General features: G+C 42.1%; 1 protein-coding gene across 5 annotated transcripts in view; it reads right to left on the reverse strand.

Moving 5' to 3' along the window:
• Positions 1-17,084, reverse strand: part of CARHSP1 (calcium regulated heat stable protein 1) — a 28,741-nt gene extending 11,657 nt beyond the window's left edge. The window contains exon 1 of one of the 5 annotated variants that reach the window (XM_026689182.2): positions 16,963-17,084. The gene's annotated coding sequence lies outside the window, so the exon portion shown is untranslated. The other 4 variants (XM_087973155.1, XM_087973153.1, XM_087973154.1 and 1 more) reach the window with 4 other exon arrangements.
• Positions 17,085-20,701: the final 3,617 nt, after the last annotated feature.

Consider the following 20,701-nt stretch of genomic DNA (forward strand, 5'->3'; position numbering starts at 1 on the left):
GGTGGCAATGCGGGAATTTTCCATTTTATTTTCAGGAGGGAAAATACAGGTAGTTTAAGAGATTTAACAGATTAACAGAGTTGGAAGGGACCTTGTAGGTCATCTAGTCCAACCCCCCCCATGCAGACCCTACACCATTTCTGACAAATGGCAGTCCAGTCTCTTCTTGAAAGCCTCCAGGGATGAAGTTCCCACAACTTCCGAAGGCAGCTCCTGTGATTGTTCTCACTCAGAAATTTTCTCCTTATTTCCAGGTTGAATCTCTCCTTGTTAAGTTTCCATCCATTATTCTTTGTCTGGCCTTAGAAAACAGCTTGACCCCCTCATCCTCTCTGTGGCAACCCCTCAAATATTGAAAGACGGCTATCCTGCCTCCCCTGGTCCTTCTCTTCACTAGACTAGCCAGGCCCAGTTCCTGTAACTGTTCTTTATATGTTTCAGCCTCCAGTCCACTCTCTAGTGCTCAACTTACAATCACAATAGAGCCCAAAATGTATGTTGCTAAGGGAGACATTTGTTAAGTGACTTCTGCTCCATTTTATGGCCTTTCTTGCCACTGTTGTTAAGTGAATCACTGCAGTTGTTAAATGAATCTGGCTTCCCCATAGACTTTGCTTCTCAGAAGGTGGCAAAAGGGATCACATGACCTCCCCCCCGTACATCACATCCGTTGTAAGTCTGAGTCAGTTGTCCAGCATCTGAAATTTGATCAGGTGACCTTGGGGATGCTGCAATGGTTGTAAGTGTGAGAAACAGTCAGAAGTCACTTTTTTTCCAGTGCCGTCGGAACTTTGCATCAGGGGTCCCCAAACTTGGCAACTTGTGGACTTCAGCTCCCAGAATTCTCCAGCCAGCTATGCTTTGAATGGTCTGCTTGGAATGGTCACTAAATGAACTGTTGTAAGTTGTGTCAACTCAAAAATATTTCACTGGTCTTTTAGAGTTGACAGCAGAAAGAGAGTTGGGGAAGTAGTGCATTTCTTAAATGCTTCCATAGATAGTGGCTAGGCAGCCGAAGCTTCTGGCATGCAAGATTATTACTGGAGTGCATGATTGATGACTCTTGGCTATGGAAGTGTCCCATTGGAGAATATGCATCCAGGGGGTGGTGGGGGGAAGCCCAGGATCAAGGGGGAAATGAATGATGTGTCTCAGAGTCGGCGGCACCCAGGTAGTGCCGGCATGTCCACTCCCAATAAATCTTGTGGTGTTTTTTTTTTTTTTTAAACTCTGAGAGATGCAGCTAGAGACTCATGATGTCGGAGCCCTGACAAGTCGAGGACTACCTGTATTGGCCCTCTCTAGGATAGGATCTCAAGCTTTCTGGAACCCCTGACTTTGCAGGTGTAGCAAATGGCAGCCTGCACAATAAGAGAGGGTCTTATTGAAGAATGAAAGAAAAGAAAAAAAATAACCCCTATGTCATTTGCATTATTGCCTGCCAAGTTTCCACCCCATCTCCTTTCAGTACAATTTCCGCTGCCGGATCTCTTGAAACAGCCGAACGAACTGTCACAACAGACGGTTTCATCTCAAACTTAAGGTGGAGGATGCTGTTTTATTTTGGAACATAAATTGCACAATGTGTGTTTTAGGCAAACAATTTTGTTTGCCTGAAAAACACATTGCAAACAGAGCCAGTGGTGGGATTCAGAAATTTTATACTACCAGTTCTGTGGGCGTGGCGTGGTGGGGCTTGGTGGGCGTGGCAGAGGAAGGATACTGCAAAAAACCCCTTCCCTCCCCACCCCACTAACCTGCTTTCCAGGCCTGTTCTCCTCTGCAAGGCAAACAAAGAAGATCCAGCCGATCATCTGGGACTCAATGGGAGGCAGAGGATAGATGGGGTTGGTGGGGCCAGTCAGAGGTGGGATTGGCCGGTTCTCCGAACTACTCAAAATTTCTGCTACCGGTTCTCCAGAACTGGTCCAAACCGGCTGAATACCACCTCTGAAACCGACCGATTACACACATACGGCGCTCTCAAGTAAAACACTTACAGGGAAAAATAACCCCTCCTGTTTCTTCTCCTTGCTCGGCTAGCTTTCTACTTGCAGGGAGACGAATTTCAGTCTTTCTATCAGTGCTAGCAGGAGCATAAAGAGGAGAACGGAAAAGAGCCAGCCTGATTGAAGATTCAGGAAGCACCCTGGCTGGTAGGCAAATCTGCACCCGACCGCTCTTATAAACCTTGTGGTGAGTAAATGAGCTTGACATATCACACCACGGGAGGAAGAGGCGTGCCAGGAAACAAACATACAATAATACTGGGTCTGTAGCGGAGGCTGTACCTGGGGGGGGGAAGCGGCCTATTAAAACAGGAAACCTTTCACGTGTTTATTTAACGGGGGAAAAATACAACCAAGCAGAATTGGTTGAAGAGATAGGTCTAAAACGATATGTGCACCCGTTTTAAGCAGAGGGCTTCTCTCTGATTCTAGATTTTATTGAACCTCTTAAGCCAAGATGAGCACTAGAATCATAGCTCTGGAAGGTCCTTGGAGGTCTTCTACTGCTACCCCCTGCTCAAGGCAGGAAGTCCCTTACACAATCCCAGAAAAAGGGTTGTCCACTCTCTTCTTGAAAACCTCAAGTGATGGAGCCACCCGTTCATTCTTGAGACTCTGGAAAGTGCAGAGAAGAGCAACGAAGATGATTAGGGGGCTGGAGGCTAAAACATATGAAGGATGGTTGCAGGAGGTGGGTATGTCTAGTCTGGTGGGGGGGAAAGGACCAGGGGAAGACATGATAACAGTGTTCCAATATCTAAGGGGCTCCCAAAAAGATGAGGGGAGGAGTCAAACTATTTTCCAAACCACCAAAAAGAAAGATGAGAAAAACAGATTAACAGAGTTGGAAGGGATCTTTAGGTCATCTAGTCCAGGGCTCTCCAACCTTAGCAGCTTTAAGACTTGTGGACTTCCACAAGTCTTAAGGTTGCCAAGTTTGAGGGGCCCTGGTCTCAAATCTTCCCAGAAGACGGCCCAACAGCAAGGCAAGGGAAGGCAGGTGTGCCTTGCAAATCCTCCTGGGATTTTTGGCAAACCATCGGTTTCTGCGCAACCAAGAGCAGAGTTTTGTCATGGAAATACTGACAGGCACCGCCATCTTCCGCTCCTTCCAGGCTCAAATTTATGTTGCAATCTATCCCTCGGCAATGGAAAAGGAAATTGCAGAGAAACTGACACCGGAATTTAGCTTCTTGAACTCCATTCCCCCCCCCCCAAAGAAAACAGGCTGAGTCACAAAAATGACAACAGAACTCCAGATTTTACCCTGCATGAAGTTGGGGGAATGAAGAGATTAGGAATTTTTCCAACACAAATGAGTACAGAAAAATATAGGAAATAAAGAAATTATTATTTTTTCTTTACTTTGAAGAATTTTCACCCAACATTTTCTTGGGTTTCCTCCCACCCCCCAGCATATTGCCTAACCATAAGAGCAAAAAGCTTAATCGCATGTTTAAAAAAACAAAAGGAGAGCAATTTGATTCTACCTCCTTAATTGTGCTGGTTTATAATTGTTGGGAAAGGAATTGTTATAATTGTTTTCTGCCAGGAAGAAAAACAACAGGTATTTAAATAAACAAGTTGTTTAAATTGTGGGTGAGCCCTTCAATCCCTAAGTGTTTTAGTTACACTTTGAAAAATAATGACAACCAACTAAACGGAACAAATTATTTTAAGCAGGTTATTCTGCTTGCTGACACTGCTCACGATCTCTAGTAAAAACAAAAAAATCCAGAGTTTGAGTCAGGACAAAACATGGGCACCTCTGAACAAAAATGTTGATCTTTCCATGAAGTTCAAGCATTTTATTTTAAATCAATAAGAATCTGGCGGCGGCAGAGCTGCAGGAGGCATCAATTACATGAAGGGATACAATTCCGTTGTTAAATGATTCCACCGCCCACTTTATTTATCTGATGAACTGAAATAGCAGCCTACAAATGCTGGCATCAACCTCTCTCCGGAAAAAGAGGAGAAAACAAGGCTATTACAACAGCTTCAGCCATCAGTTAAAGTCATGGCATAATGATGGCTTATTAAACCACAGTCTGGCTTTGCATTTTTGTTGGCTTTCCATTTTTCCCTCTTCTTTTCAGTAACAAAAAACAAACATGTTGGAGCGAGATCTGCATTGCAAAGTTTACACTAGTGATATGAGTGTTTTGCAGTGTTTGCGGTGAAGGGTGATATGTGGCTTATAAATCCTGGTTTATGGCTAAGTGTGATGTGCAATCAATAGCTTGTTCAACAAACCGTGGTTTTGCTTTTTGCTCCAGTCCAGCACTTTTAATATCTACAACACAGGGAAAAGAAAAATATAGATATGGATACAGAGATATAGAGATGATAGGTATAGATTAGATATAAGGTAAAGGTAAAGGTTTCCCTCGCATAGATGTGCCAGTTATTTCCGGCTCTAGGGAGCGTTGCTCATCTCCATTACAAAGCCGAAGAGCCAGCGCTGTCCGAAGACAACTCCGTGGTCATGTGGCCGGCAGGACTAAATGCTGAACGCTGTTCCCTTCTTCCCACCAAAGGGGTCCCTATTTTTCTACTTGCATTTTTTATGTGCTTTCAAACTGCTAGGTTGGCAGAAGCTGGGACAAGTAACAGGAGCTCACTCTGTCACGCGGCACTAGGGATTCGAACCGCCGAACTGCTGACCTCTCTGATCGACAAGCTCAGCATCTTAGCCACCACATCCCTTAGATTAGCTATAGACAGATACAAATGATATAGGTAAGATATAGTTTATATCAGTTGAAGTCCACGCATCTTAAAGCTGCCAACATTGGGACCATTATATGTTTTTCAACGTTGGCTACTTTAAGATGTGTGGACTTCAATTCCCAGAATTCTCCAGCCAGAATGGGGAACAGATACACAGATGGTAAGTACAGATTAAATACGTACGGCTAGAGCAGTTGAAGTACTGAATTAGATATGTGGGGGCCCAGCTCACATCTCCCTCAACTGGGAAGTTCATCAAGCAAGGAAGTCTGGAGAGATTCTCCCTCATCCAGGTCATGGTTGTCCCAAAAGTGCTTTTTCAGGAGGCAACTGGACTTTCTTGCTTTTTCTTTTGAAGACATTTCACTTCTCATCCAAGAAGCTTCTTCAGCTCTGACAGGACAGTGAGGAATGGAAGGATTTATATTCCTTGCAGACAGCTGGTCATTTGCATCCTTTGAGAGGGTCGTTGAGGCCACTTGGAGGTTTACCTGCATCCTGGGGGTCAGTGCTCCTGGTTCCTGTAGTTTACAATTTTTCCTCTGGAAATCCATTCCTACCCCCACACCATTCCAAGGGTGTTCATCCCAAATTTCATAGCTAAAAGTCTGTAGAGATTCTCCCTCATCCAGGTCATGGATGTCCCAAAGGGGCTTTTTCAGGAGGCAACTGGACTTCCTCATTTTTTCTTTTGAAGATGTTTCGCTTCTCCTCCAAGAAGCTTCTTCAGATCTGACTGGATGGTGAGGAATGGAAGGATTTCTATTCTATTCCAGGCAACTGGTCATTTGCATCCTTTAAGAGGGTCATTGAGGCCACTTGGAGGTTTATCTGTGTCCTCAGGGTCGCCTGAGTGGTGCTCCTGGTTCCCATAATCCGCAATTTTTCCCTCTGGAAATCCATTAATCCTCCCACACCATTCCAAGGGTGTTCATCCCAAATTGTACAGCTAAAAGCCTGTACCACCTTTGGGACAAGCATGATCTGGGGATGACTGAGAATCTCTAGAGACTTTTAAGCTAAAGAAAGTCCAGTTGCCTCCTGAAAAAGCACCTTTGGGATGATCAAGCAAGCAAGCTTTCAAAAATAGCCTGGACAACCAGTTGACCAGGATGGTATGATGTCTTAATCCAGGGGGTTGGACTAGAAGACCTCTAAGGTCCCTTCCAGCCCTAGAATATTATGTTCTATGTTGTGAGAATTAAACCGAGGGACAGCTTTGTAAGTTGTCCCAGTTTTGGGAAAGTATATAAGCTTCACAAACAAGCCCAGATCCTTCTTCCATGTTGGGATAAGGTAATCCTGTTCTTTGTATCGCTGAATGCCACCTGAAGCATGGGGCAGCCTGGCCTATTGGGCAGGTCCTAATTTAATACTCCGATCTTCTCATCTCCAAGCTCCACCCTTCAATTTCAATTTGGGGGGGGCCGTTCAAGAAAGAAGGAAATGTCAACCGTGCAGGTCACAGCAGAAATGACAAGGCTCGAGTTTTGTGTTTCTTAACCTCACTATCCCTCTTTTCGATTTCCCAGTCATTTCCCAACTGTCTGGTTCCGGCAGGCCAGGGCTGAACAATCTGATTTCAGGCAAGACTGGGCAACTGTATGTTATGGCCCACCAGAGCTGTCGGCAGACTCGGACAGCGAGGAAGTTGAGGAGGAACATGGTCCAGTCCTGGAGTCTGGGGAAGGCTCTAACAAGGGCTCTGCATCAGAGGCAGAGGTGGGGCCAGGGCCGTCTGATAGTTATCAGCTGCCTTCCGAGTTGGAGATCAGTGGGGCAGAAGAATAGCTGGAGCCTGTTCCCAATGTGCGCATGCACAGAACTGTCAGACGAAGGGAACAGCTAAGGAACAAGGGGCGACTTGGGAGTAAAGCCACAGTTGGACAGTGAATGGCCCCTCCCATAGGGAATAAAAGAGGGGTGAAAGGGGAGTGGTGTTTGCAGGAGACTATTAGTTCATTTCATTAGGGTGAAGATCTGTTCCTGTCTTCTTGCCAAGTATTGTCTGCTACAGAGTGACGTTTGGAAGATATTGGCCGGGCAGCTCTCCAAGCCTGATAAAGGTCTGTTGGCCGTGATTTTGCTAGAGAGGAATTCACTTTAAACTAAATAAAAGGGGTTTTATTGGGATGAGGGAAGCCCAGGTCAGAACACCGTAGCTCTCCAGAGAGGTTAAAGATTCTCCTGGTTCCCATTCACAGTTTCTTCCATCATTTCCCAGGAAGGCAGAGCTGTCCTGAGAGGCTTGCTTTCTACTTGCAGGAAAATGCAATTCCCATAACCTACAACACGGCTCCCAAAATCTAAGTTTTGGTCCTCTTTCCATCAAAACAACCCTGGCTCTGCTGTCTGCCTTTTGGGAGAAAGACGCCATCAATGATTCATCAGCAACGAATCAAAGAACCTGACAATTAAGACATATTTAATGATACTCAGCTCATGTCAAATACATCTTGAACCTCCTGTTAGAAGAGAAAATTGAACAATCAAACAAATAAAAAGGATAAAAAAGAGCTTTAAAACGTTGAACAATGAGTCAGGAGTACCAGGGATGACTCTGTTTTCTGGAGAATATCAAACAGGGGTTAGTTGGCCCCCCTCCCAAGAAAGGCTTCTGGCAGAGAGCAGCGGGTTAGACTAGATGATCTGTAAGATCCCTTCTAGGTCACATATTTTGTAAGCCTAAGATCAGCCAGGAGTAGACAGACCTGAACACTGCTATTTCCAACTGGCGACTGGGCCTTCTCAGTGGCCAACTGCATTAAACGCTCAACAAAAGATTCAATCTCTTAAGTAAATTTTCTTAAAACAGCTTCTTTTGAGCAAACTCTCAGTTGCTGTCAATCTGGTTCACTGCCTGTCATTATTGCTTGGCTGCAAATGGTGTTTTGCAGCTTGCAAAGCTCTTATATTAATGATTGCAAAGTCCGTGCAAGTATGATACGATGTGTGTTTGTGTGGGTGTACGCGTATACGTTAATCTTGTATGCCTTATTTTAATTTGCGTGTTCTGTTTTGTAGCTCCACTTTGCAGGTGTTGTTTAGTCCGTTTTATTTAGTCGGCTTTGCTGAGCTGCATAAAGAATTTGATCTGAAATTTAATTATGAATTTTTAAAAAGTTAATTTTGAAAGTTATATGCTGAAAACTGGTGCAAACAGTTTACTAATGATAGTAATAAGAACACAAAAACTCACAAATGAAGGGAAATATAAGTCTCCCAGGATAATGTTGCAAGATTCAATTTGGGTTAGTCAGCGAGACCAAAGGTTTACTCTTCCTCTCTTCCTTTTTACAGTTTGTAAAAACTGTTACGAGAAAGAGCTCTAACTCTTTCTCCCAGATTTTCTTGCTTCATTCAACAAGCTAGAGCTTGATGCCTGATGTGCAATACCCTGCATTATATTACATACCTTGTAAAATGCAAATAAACTGTATACCAGTATTTCTCAAACTTGCCAACTTTAAGATGTATGGACTTCAACTCCCAGAATTCCCCAGCTAGTTATACTGCAGTGTAGTATAAGTTCAACTATATATCTTTATAGCTATAATGTAAATTCTCCATATAGGTAATCCTCGACTTGCAATCATTCATTTAGTGACCATTCAAAGTTACAATGGCACTGAAAAAAGTGACAATTCAAAAGGAGTAAGAAAAAAATGGTCTTTGCTAACTATCCTTATATCCTTTCTAGGAAAGAAAGAATTATAGTTATATATTAACTACATTTTTTTAAAAAAACTACTCTACAGCAAATCTCTGGCAAGCTCTCTCTTCTCCCTCATACCTCCCTCCAGTCTGCAAACTTCTTGCAAACTTGACTAAGTTAGTCCTGGACTCAAGGTTGTTGCAGAAATTGGGGAAGCCACGGAGGTTTCCAAGCATAAGGCAAAATCATTTAGGCAAAGGTCCATCTGTGGCGGTTTAAAGCAGCTACCTCTTTTCCTGCTGGAAAAGAAATGGCTGCTTTAAAGAGTAGCAAGCAGGATTCCCATGTCTGCTTTCATGTCTCCAGAGCCCCGTTGGAAGTGGACGTTAGACTGATGGCAGACTTTGCCTCCCCCCCACCCTGCTCTGCTCTCCACCCAACAAGTTTTTGATTATCATATCGATGTAGATAGGGAAAAATAGAGAATGGAATAAAGAATTGAATCAAATTTTACAAAAGTATAATTACAATAGGGAATAGGGGGTGGAATGGAATGGAATGGAATAGAATGGAACAGAATAGAATGGAATGGAATGGAATGGAATAGAATAGAATAGAATAGAATAGAATAGAATAGACTAGACTAGACTAGAATAGAATAGAATAGAAAATATGGAATGCAATGGAAAAGAATAGAATGGAATAGAATAGAATGGAACAGAATGGAATGGAATAGATTGGAAAATATGGAATACAATGCAATGGAATGGAACAGTAATAGAAATAGCATTTAGATTTATATACCACTTCCCAGTGCTTTACAGCCCTCTCTAAGCTGTGCCATTCCAGGCAGGCAAATGTTAAAATTCCGATGCACCAAAATAACACCAAGCCCCAGATAATAAACTTCTGGGGAGGAAGAAAGTTGGCGAGGGAAGGAAAGGCGGGCCTCGTCCTTTTCCTCCCACAGACAAGCCAAGCCAAGTTCCTGCATTATTCCTCCACGCAGCCATTGCAACTCCACCCCCTCCATCTGCCAGCTGCAATCCAGAAGACCCCCCCCCCGGTGCCCCCAGTCCCATTCCACACCCCCCCCCAATGCATGGAACCAGACCAGACAGCCAGACAAGAAAAAAAAGGGCAGGGGAAACCCCTGCCCCTTAAAAAGCAACTTGTCTGCCAGCTGAAAAGCCAACTTCCCTACACCCAAGACTAGGCACGCACACCCCTAACTACCTCGATTCCAACTACTGCTGGCTTTAAATGCAAGCTACTCAATGCAAGAAGCCTTGTGAATAAAGTACCTGAATTTCTCCTCTTACTAAATATGGCTAAATTCGACATCATATTTGTCTGTGAAACATGGCTCAACGCATCTCTCCCTGACTCCATTACCACAGTAAGAGACTATCATGTTTACCGATCAGATCGTGAAATCCGTAGAGGAGGTGGTGTTGCGATCTTCTATAAAAAGTCCTTACATCTAAAAAACATCCAAGTTACCCAGGAGCTTGCTCTTCCTGAGACCATCATCTGTGAACTATTCTTAAATATCACACTTCGATTCTAACTATGTTGCAGAGCACCTGATTATGACATCGAACATGTAAACAAGCTAAATTCACTACTAACATGGGCAACATCCTGCCCACACGCTTTTATCTTTCTTGGTGACTTCAATCTACCTCATTTTGACTGGATCCTAAATGAATGTACAACTGAACCCACACATGCAACCTTCTACAATGCAGTAACAAATCTGGGACTGGAACAACTAGTAACCAACAATACTAGACTTAACAACTGCCTCGATCTCATCTTCTGCAATAGTTTGAATTTAATTTATGGAATACAAACTAAAGAACCCTTTTCCAACAGTGACCACAATATGATTGACTTTTGTCTCAACATACACCCACACAAAAATCATCACAATGACGTAATCCCCAATTATAACTTCAAAAAAGGCAACTATGATCTTATAGACAACGATCTCTCATCCTTTGATTGGTAATTTCTATTCACTGGATGCAATACTGTTGAAGATCTTTACAACATATTTTTACTTGAAGTCAAAAGAGTAATCAAACTATATGTACCAACAACAATTCCCGGCCCCCCCGCAAAAAAACAGATTACCCATAACAATAAGGAAACTTCAATCCAAAAAGAGATCACTCTGATGGAAAAACAAATCTGGTCAAGTTGCCAACTTCAAAAGCTGATACAAAAATTTATGCCACCAGATAAAGACTGAATGCACATATCACATTAAACAAGAAGAAAACCTTCTACGCACCAATTCCACCCGCGCTTTTTACAATTTTGTAAACAACAAACTAAAAGACTCAAGGTCCATCCCACCCCTGATAGGACCTAATGGTAAAGACTGCAACGACGACACCATTAAAGCCAACATCTTTAACACATTCTTTGGCTCAATATTAAACAGCAATGGCCAAACCACAGATAACAACAATGATCTAATACATATCAATTTTACAGAAGACAATGTTGAAAAAGCACTACGCAATCTAAAACCATCTCTATCTATTGGACCGGACGGAATATGTGCCTACTTCTTAAAAAAGCTATCTATTGCCATAGCCGAACCTCTAAGCATAATCTTTGAAAAATCTTTCAGGACCAGCTCCTTGCCTAACCTATGGTCATAAGCCATGGTCATCCCCATCTTCAAAAAGGGAGACCCCAGCCTAGTTGAAAATTACAGACCCAATCTCTTTATGCTGCGTCACCTGGAATCAATTATTAACCAATCCATTATCCCACACTTAGAGACAAACAACTCTCTAATAAACAATTTGGTTTCAGGAAAAAACTATCCTGTAATCTGCAACTCTTACACTGCAAAAACATATGGACTTACACAACTCGATCAGGGCAAAGCAATAGATGCAATCTACATAGACTTCTGTAAAGCCTTTGATTCAGTGGTACACAACAAACTACTACTAAAAACTAAAATATGGTATCTCTTGACACCTGCATAACTGGATAGAAACATTCCTGTCAAACAGACAACAAATGTTCAAAATTGGGAGCGTCCTATCAAATTCTGTACCTGTCAACAGTGGTGTCCCCCAAGGCAGTGTTCTAGGACCAACTCTCTTCATACTCTACATAAATGACCTCTGTGATCATATTAAGAGCAACTGCATTCTCTTCGCTGACGATGTAAAGCTATTCAACACCACTGACAATACTGCTACCCTTCAAAAAGACCTTGACTATGTATCAGAATGGTCAATCAAATGGCAACTTCAAATCTCAACAAATAAATGCTCTGTCTTACATACTGGCAAAAAAATTAGAAAATAAAATACAAGCTGAATAGTCAAGCCCTTGTTGATGATCCAAACTCTGTCAAGGATCTTGGAGTACTCATCTCTAATGACCTAAGTGCTAGAGCCCACTGTAACTACATAGCCAAAAAGGCTTTAAGAGTTGTTAACCTAATCTTACATAGCTTTTTCTCTGGTAATATTACACTAATAACTAGAGCATACAAAACATTTGCTAGACCAATACTCGAATACAGCTCATCAGTCTGGAACCCACATTACATATCTCATATTAGCACAGTTGAGAAAGTCCAGAAATATTTCACAAGAAGAGTTGTCCACTCCTCTACTCGTTGCAGAATACCTTATGCCACCAGACTTGAAATTCTAGACCTAGAAAACTTTGAATTACACCGTCTTCGGTTTGATCTAAGTATGGTATATAAAATCATACATTGCAATGTCCTACCTGTCAATGAATACTTCAGCTTCAACCATAACAACACAAGAGCACACAACAGATACAAACTCAAGGTTAATCGCACCAAACTTGATTGCAGAAAATACGACTTCAGCAACAGAGTGGTCAATGTCTGGAATACTCTACCTGACTCTGTGGTTTCCTCCCCAAACCCCAAAAACTTTAATCTTAGACTGTCTACTATTGACCTCACCCCTTTCCTAAAAGGTCTGTAGGGTTATTCATAACTATGTATATACTTATACCTATTATCTTGTAAGCGATTGACAAATCAAAATAAATAAATAAATAAATAAATAAATAAATAAATAAATAAATAAATAAATAAATAAATCTCCTCCCCCAGGTCTATAAGGCGCCTTGGAAGAAGAGCTGGGGCTTTGTCTCTGGGGGTTTCCTGTTTGAAATCCCCCCCCCAGTTTCTTTCCAAGGGAGCCTATTTGGACTTTGTAGAAGGGGTGGGGGCAAGGCTGCTTGGAGCCTCACCGGGAGAGGAAGAGGCTTGTAAACCTGGTCTGTTCAACCTTGGCCACTTTTAAGACCTGTGGACTTCAACTTCCAGAATTCCATGCTGGCAGGGGAATTCTGGGAGTTGAAGTCCACGGGGCTTAAATGCTGCCAAGGTTGGGCAGACCTGCCCTAAATAAAAAGCTCAGCAGGTTTTGCCAAGCGCTGGGCAAACTGGGAGGCAGGAAGCATGATTGTTTTACATCATTAAATAATAAATGCAGAAAACAATACAAATTTACATATATACATAAGCTTTAGTCATCTTTGATATTCTTGTTCCTTCCTTTTTTCAACCCGTGGTAAAACTTCTCCCAAATTTTATAATAATCAGATTCGGTCTTATTTTTTTAATTCTTGAGTTAATTTATCCATTTCTGCGCACATCCAAATTTTCCTAATTCTTTCCATCTCGTCTGGCATTTCATTACCTTTCCATCTTTGGGCATTAGCTAACCTTGCAGCTGTGGTGATATGGATTATTAAGTATATTACATCCTTATATTTAATCTTCCCACATTAATTCCCAATAGGAAAATTTCGGGTCTGAATTCTACTTTAATTTTGCACATCTCTTCTATCCATTTCTGAATTTTCTGCCAATATGTTTGGGCTTTCTTACAATTCCACCATAAGTAGTAATATGTTCCAATTTCTTTATTGCACTTCCAACATTTGGGGGAATCAAGTCCTTTGTCTAGAGATTTGCACCTGCTGCCTAAAATAATGAAATAATGGTAACTGCTGCCTAAAAAATTAATATGATTATTATTATTAATAATGATTACATATAAGGATAATATAGGCAGTCCTTGACTTGTGATAAGTGAGCCCAACATTTCTGTTGCTAAGTGAATTTTTCTGTTTTACAACCTTTCTTGCCACCGTCAAGAAATCACGGCAATTGTTCAACTAGTAACACGGTTGTTAAGTGAATCCGGCTGCCACCTGGACTTCGCTTGTCAGTCGCAAAGGGAATCACGTGACCCCTGGGATTCTGCAGCCATCATAAAGGTGAACCGGTTGCTCAGCATTCCAAATTTCGATCCTGTGCAATTGACAGACTGGATGCCAAAAGTTGTGAATGCTCCAACACTGGAAGTTTTTTAAAAAGACTGTTGGATAACCATTTGTCTGAAGTGGTGTAGGGTTTCCTGCCTAGGCTGGGGGTTGGACTAGAAGACCTCCGGGGTCCCTTCCAACTCTTGTTCTCCTAAGTTTATAATTCAAAGTGTGATGTTCACATAGATCCCATTTGTTGCTTCTTATTTTATTCTAGAATGTTCAACTGAATATTCCCGGAATGTTTTTTAACTTGCTCTTTGTAAATAAACATGGATTGGACTTGAAACCGTGGGGATTGCTGGCACAGGCGTTAAATGTTGAGGGGGGGGGGGGGGGTCACTTTTTTTTCAGCTGTGTTGTAACTTTGAATAGTCACTAAAGGAATATAAGTGGAGGACTACCTGTAATGATGGATAATTATTATTAGCCGGTTTGGGATAGCAGGAAAGGGACCTGCTGTCCTGGGAAGAGCAGCTTCAAATCTACCTTAATATATATTTTACACACACACACACTCTCTCACACACACACATATATATCCCTACCTTGCAGGGCTGTTGTTGTGGCCAGACCTCAGGGCTGCCCAAGAGACTTGCTAGCACAGGGGTCTCCAATCTTGGCCACTTTAAGACGTGTGGACTTCAACTCCCAGAATTCCCCAGCCAGCAAAGCTCAATACAAAGCTGGCTAAGGAACTCTGGGCAAAGCTGGCTGGGGAATTCTGGGAGTTCAAGTCCACAACTCTTAAAGTGGCCAAGGTTGGAGACCCCTGTGCTAGACATCTGCAAAGGAATAAACCTTGGAGCACACACACACACACAGCACCCCCTTATGGTGCTCTCTCTTGCAAAGCATCTGGGTGGGGGCCCCAAGGCCAGGGACCCCTGAGAGAGCCAGCTGGGGTCTCCACCTCAAGACTGCCCCCCAACCCACCTTTTCCCCTCTCCTCCTGGAGGGGCGGCGGAGAGGAAGCCTGGCTAGCCAGGTCCCATCCCCCAAAAAGAGAACTTGGGTGGTGGGGGACAAAACCAGTGGGCGTACGGAGCCCCTCCTTGCCAAGGCCCGGGGGGGCCTCCCAAAAGCCCCCCGAGAAATTTCTTTCTTTCTTTCTTTCTTTCTTTCTTTCTTTCTTTCTTTCTTTCTTTCTTTCTTTCTTCCTTCCTTCCTTCCTTCCTTCCTTCCTTCCTTCCTCTATCTATCTATCTATCTATCTATCTATCTATCTATCTATCTATCTATCTATCTATCTATCTATCGTACATTTTCCTTTATTATACATCACATTTCCAATTTTGCAAGGTCAGTACACTGGCTATATCGAGTCTTTTTAAAATATACATCGTATTATGCACCCTGGTTATAACCATTTTTCTCATAGTCATACAGTATAGTCTCTTTTAAATACATAGTATTGTACATCATAATTGTAACTATTGTTTTCATATTTCATATCACAATTATAACTCTTGTTTTTTTCACACTCGTTACAACTTATCACTCTAGACGTTTTACTCTATATTCACCTACAGTCCGATAGCGAAACTGCTTACAGTATATATTCTTCCGTATATCTATATACCTGTATTTACTTCTATTTTGTTAATCTTCTTTTGTTAATAAGTTACTAATCCCTGTTATTTAACCATTTATACAACCCATCCAAAGTTAAGCAGTATTCAGTTTCCTCTTTAAGTTCCATCGTTAACCTGTCCAATTCGGCACATTCTAATATATCTACCTCTACCTCTACCTCTACCTCTACCTCTACCTACCATCTATCTATCTATCTATCTATCTATCTATCTATCTATCTATCTATCTATCTATCTATCTATCTATCTATCATCTATCGTACATTTTCCTTTATTATACATCACATTTCCAATTTTGCAAGGTCAGTACACTGGCTCTATCGAGTCTTTTTAAAATATACATCATATTATGCACCCTGGTTATAACCATTTTTCTCATAGTCATACAGTATAGTCTCTTTTAAATACATAGTATTGTACATCATAATTGTAACTATTGTTTTCACATTTCATATCACAATTATAACTCTTGTTTTTTTCACACTCGTTACAACTTATCACTCTAGACGTTTTACTCTATATTCACCTACAGTCCGATAGCGAAACTGCTTACAGTATATATTCTTCCGTATATCTATATACCTGTATTTACTTCTATTTTGTTAATCTTCTTTTGTTAATAAGTTACTAATCCCTGTTATTTAACCATTTATACAACCCATCCAAAGTTAAGCAGTATTCAGTTTCCTCTTTAAGTTCCATCGTTAACCTGTCCAATTCGGCACATTCTAATATATCTACCTCTACCTCTACCTCTACCTCTACCTCTACCTCTACCTCTACCTCTACCTCTACCTACCTACCTACCATCCATCCATCCATCCATCCATCCATCCATCCATCTATCTATCTATCTATCTATCTATCTATCTATCTATCTATCTATCTATCTATCTATCTATCTATCTATCTATCTCCTTCTCGTCTGTTAGGGCTACTTTCGTTTCTCCCATTTTGTGCATATGTGATTCTAGCTGCTGTTTATTACACGCAACATTAATTATGCGTTCCGTTTATTGTAGCAGGGGGCTGGAGTAGAAGACCTCCAAGGTCCCTTCCAGCTCTCATTTCCTTCCCTTCCCTTCCATTGTATTCTATCCCCCCCCCCACGAGGAATTTCAACCCCCCCACCAGCACCGCCACTTCACCCTCCGTGATCTCCGCGCCCCTCCACGCTTGGTGTCCGTCCAACTTGGGAGCCTGCCCTTCCCTCCCCTTCCCCCCCGCTTTCCCCTTTGGCAAACTTCCCCTCTCCCCGTTTATCCCCTCCCCTTCCTCTCGCAAGTTTGTCCCCCTCCCCCTCGCTCTTTACCCCCCCCTCCCCTTTGTTCTTGCAAGAGACTGGACTGCCATTTGTCAGAAATGGTGTAGGGTCTCCTGCTTGGGCGAGGGGGGGGGAGGGTTTGGACTAGATGACCTCTAAAGTCCCTTCCAACTCTGTTAAATCTATGAAAGTTTGCCTGGACATAACCCCCCGCCCGCAAAAAAAAAAGGATCCCGAGCCCTACTTCCCAGCAAAGGAGCGCCCCCCTTCCTGTCCCCTTCCCCTCCCTCTTTCCTCCACAGCTCCCCCACCCCACCCACCCCCGACAGCCAGCAAGGAGCCCCGGCCGCTCACCAAGTCCTCGTCCGAGGGGCTCCCGGGTCAACGCCGACTTCCCTTGACCGAGGTGGCGGCTCCTGAAGCTGTTGAGTCCCCACCCCCTTTTTTCCCCCGTCCAAGGTCCGCCCCTCCCTCAACCTCCGCCAGGGGGTGGAGCTTGCAAGGGAAAAGCCCAGCCCACCTTGGGGTCCCGGGCTCGGCCGGCAGAGGGCGCCCCGAGGCGATGGACAAAAGGCTCAAGCCCGGGGACGTTGCCGGAGGACAACTTCTTGGAGCAGCGCTCTCCAACCTTGGCAACTTTTAAGACTGGTGCCCTTCGACTCCCCGAATTGAAAGCTGGCTGAGGAAGTCTGGGAGGGGAAGCCCACAAGCCTTAAAGTTGCCAAGGTTGGAGATCCCTGTCTTAGAGCGCTCGGGGTCGCAAAGCGAAGCGGCTGCGGGTTCAGTTATAGGAGTGGAGGGGTGTTGGCAGAGGAAGGGTTGGGGAGCAAAGCACGCCCAGACTGGGAAACCTCACGTTCAAAGGGCCTCTGCACATGGACAGAGCGTGCTTCTTGCAGAAAAGAATGGAATGGAATGGAATGGAATGGAATAGAATAGAATAGAATAGAATAGAATAGAATAGAATAGAATAGAATAGAATAGAATAGAATTAAGAATGGAATAGAATAGAATAGAATAGAATTAAGAATGGAATGGAATGGAATGGAGTAGAATAGAATTAAGAATGAAAAGGAATGGAATGGAATAGAATAGAATAGAATAGAATAGAATAGAATAGAATAGAATTAAGAATGGAATGGAATGGAATAGAATAGAATAGAATAGAATAGAATAGAATAGAATAGAATAGAATAGAATGGAGTAGAATAGAATTAAGAATGGAATGGAATGGAATGGAATAGAATAGAATAGAATAGAATAGAATAGAATAGAATAGAATAGAATAGAATAGAATAGAATAGAATAGAATAGAATTAAGAATGGAATGGAATGGAGTAGAATAGAATTAAGAATGGAATGGAATGGAATGGAGTAGAATTAATAATGGAATGGAATAGAATAGAATAGAATTAAGAATGGAATGGAATGGAATGGAGTAGAATAGAATTAAGAATTGAATAGAATAAAATAGAATAAAATTCTCCTTAATTCCAGGTTGCTTCTTTTCTTGATCAGTTTCCAACCATTTGTCAATTGCTTACAAGATAATAGGTATAAGTAAAATATAGTTATGAATACCTGGATACATATAAGAAAAATAAAAGTAATATTAATTTCTTGTCCAGCCTTCCAGTGCTTTGGAGAATAATTTGACCCCCACTTCTTTGTGGCAGCCCCTCAGATACTGGAATACTGCTATTATGTCACCCCTAATTCTTCTTTTCTCTAGACTAGCCAAGCCCAAATCCTGCAACTGTTCTTCATGTGTTTTAGTCTCCAGGCCTTTGATCATCTTAGTTGCTCTTCTCTGAACTTTTTTCCAAAGTCTCAGCATCCTTTTTGTAGTGTGGTGACCAAAATTGGTATTCCAGGTGTGGCCTTACTACGTTTTGTAAAGCGGCACTAATACTTCATGTGATCTTGATTCTGTGCCTCTGTTTATACAACATTGTGTGTGAACCCCGCTATCCTGATTTCTAAAGCACAATTGAAAAGTCAGCATGTTGCATAAACCTTAGTCTGCAAAGCATAGAGGTCTTTGTTAGTCCAAAGGGGTGAAAACATTCAGCCATCACCCGATTAGCAGGGTCAGCCTTGCAAACAAAGAACATTTGCAGATCCTTTTGCAGTTGCTTTGCAGAACTCATTATGCAGACAGAACTTATATGTTAACCTTTTCCACAGAAAGGCCTCTCTCTTTTTTTTAAAAATTTAGATTTTTAGTTTGTTTGAAGAAGGTTAAAACACAAAATGCCAAAATATTCAAAAAGGACAAAAGAGTAAAAAAGACCCAACAAAAAACATTAAAAGAAAAAGTGTTTTTAAAAGAAAAAGAACAAACATTTATACCAGTTGAATGCTGTTTAATATACCATAACAATGTTAGTTTCCCCCCTTGCGAAACAGACTAAAAGAATTTTAAACTGTTAGACTACTAAATCTACTTACAAATTGTTCGCCTGTCATTATAAACTATATTAATAACAAAATAGTTAGCAGAAATAGCAATAAAGAACACATTAAAAAGCGTAAAAGTATTAAAACAATAATCAGAGAAAGACCAGACTGGAATTCAAAAACCCTCTGTTAACAAACTATTATTGTAATCAACTCCTAGAAAATTTGCCAATTCTGCAATTCCCAAATCATCCCAAATAATAACCCTAATTGCTCCCAGATCATGGTAAGGATCTCTACACCCAGTTTATCTCCACCCTGCTCCAGGGGGTTGCTGAGATGCTCAAATGCCATCCTGAATTTGCTGGAGAAAGCCCAAAGGGTCAGGTAGGAAAGCTAAACCAGTTGTGTTTTTTGGTGCTGGGGAATTAAGAGATTATCATCAGCCTTGATCATAGCCCCAAATGAGTCTGACAGCAACCAATAGAACATATGCCCTTGCCACAGGAACAGAAAGCTCAAGGGCAAGGCCCAAGAGAGGGTATAAATAACACTCACTCCCCACTCCCATGTGGTCAGCTGCCCAGGACCTGAAGCCCAGGTGGTCCTGTCCATCAATAAACCATTTTTCCAATCAGCCTCCATATTTCCAATGTCTTTCTCCCCACTTGGAACTGAACCAGATGGATATTTCTTCCGAAGAAAGAAAGAAAGGAAGGAAGGAAGGAAGGAAGGAAGGAAGGAAGGAAGGAAGGAAGGAAGGAAGGAAGGTCCGCCATGAGTTTGATTAAAAAAAGGTTAATTCTTCAGAAGTATTCCTTAAAAGGGAAAGAAACATCTGCTTTTTAAAAACAGACTGAACCTGCAAAATGCAGCTAGGGGTGGTTTACTAGACAGCTCTTTAATTTATCCATCAGAATGAAATTAGCAGTGCAGGGAATCAGAGCATTTTGTTCTAGTCTGCAAATGTTTCGATGCAACTAAATCTTTCATCTGGAGTCTATCACAGCTCCAGTATCCAGTTCTGATTGTGAACTCCCCGCTCTTAACAGCCAGTGGGGCTAGTTCAGGCCAGTTCCAGAAACTAAACAGTCTGTCCCTTTGCAGAAAGAGGGGGGAAAAAAACGCCAACTTGTTTTGAACATCTCCGCCTGTTTGTTTGCAGGGCTCCTGCCAGACGTCTTTAGAAGCAAATTCTAGGAAGAAGGCCTGAATTTATCCAAAGCATGTCTGCAGTGTGCCAGGGAAAACAAAGAAACCTGTGATTTTAGAAAGAGCCCAGACAGAGTGCCAAATGCCATGCAAGAGGGCAAAAGAAGGGCAGGTTAAATTAACGTGGTTTCTATTAAATTGGAAACCAGACGGGAAAGGGTAGGAAATAAAATAAAAGCAGAAATGGGAGATAAAATCAGTGGAACGTTTTTTAGAAGTATTAGAAAGGGACAGGATTTCTTTATTTACTTACTTATTAGTCCTTGACTAATAACCCTTCATTTACTGACCATCTGAAATTACAACGGCACTGAAAAACGAGACTTATATTATGACTCATATAGACTGGGTGAAACCAGGCTTAATAGCAGTAACTGGGAGAGGGATCTTGGAGTCTTAATGGACAACCAGCTAAATATGAGCCAGCAGTGTGCAGCAGCAGCCAAAAAAGCTAATGCAATCCTAAATTGCATTAACAGAG

Source organism: Notechis scutatus, chromosome 12, assembly GCF_049901735.1.
Source record: "Notechis scutatus isolate UNSWTSFEM ecotype Mainland chromosome 12, rNotScu1.2, whole genome shotgun sequence".
NCBI classification, from domain to species: domain Eukaryota; kingdom Metazoa; phylum Chordata; class Lepidosauria; order Squamata; family Elapidae; genus Notechis; species Notechis scutatus.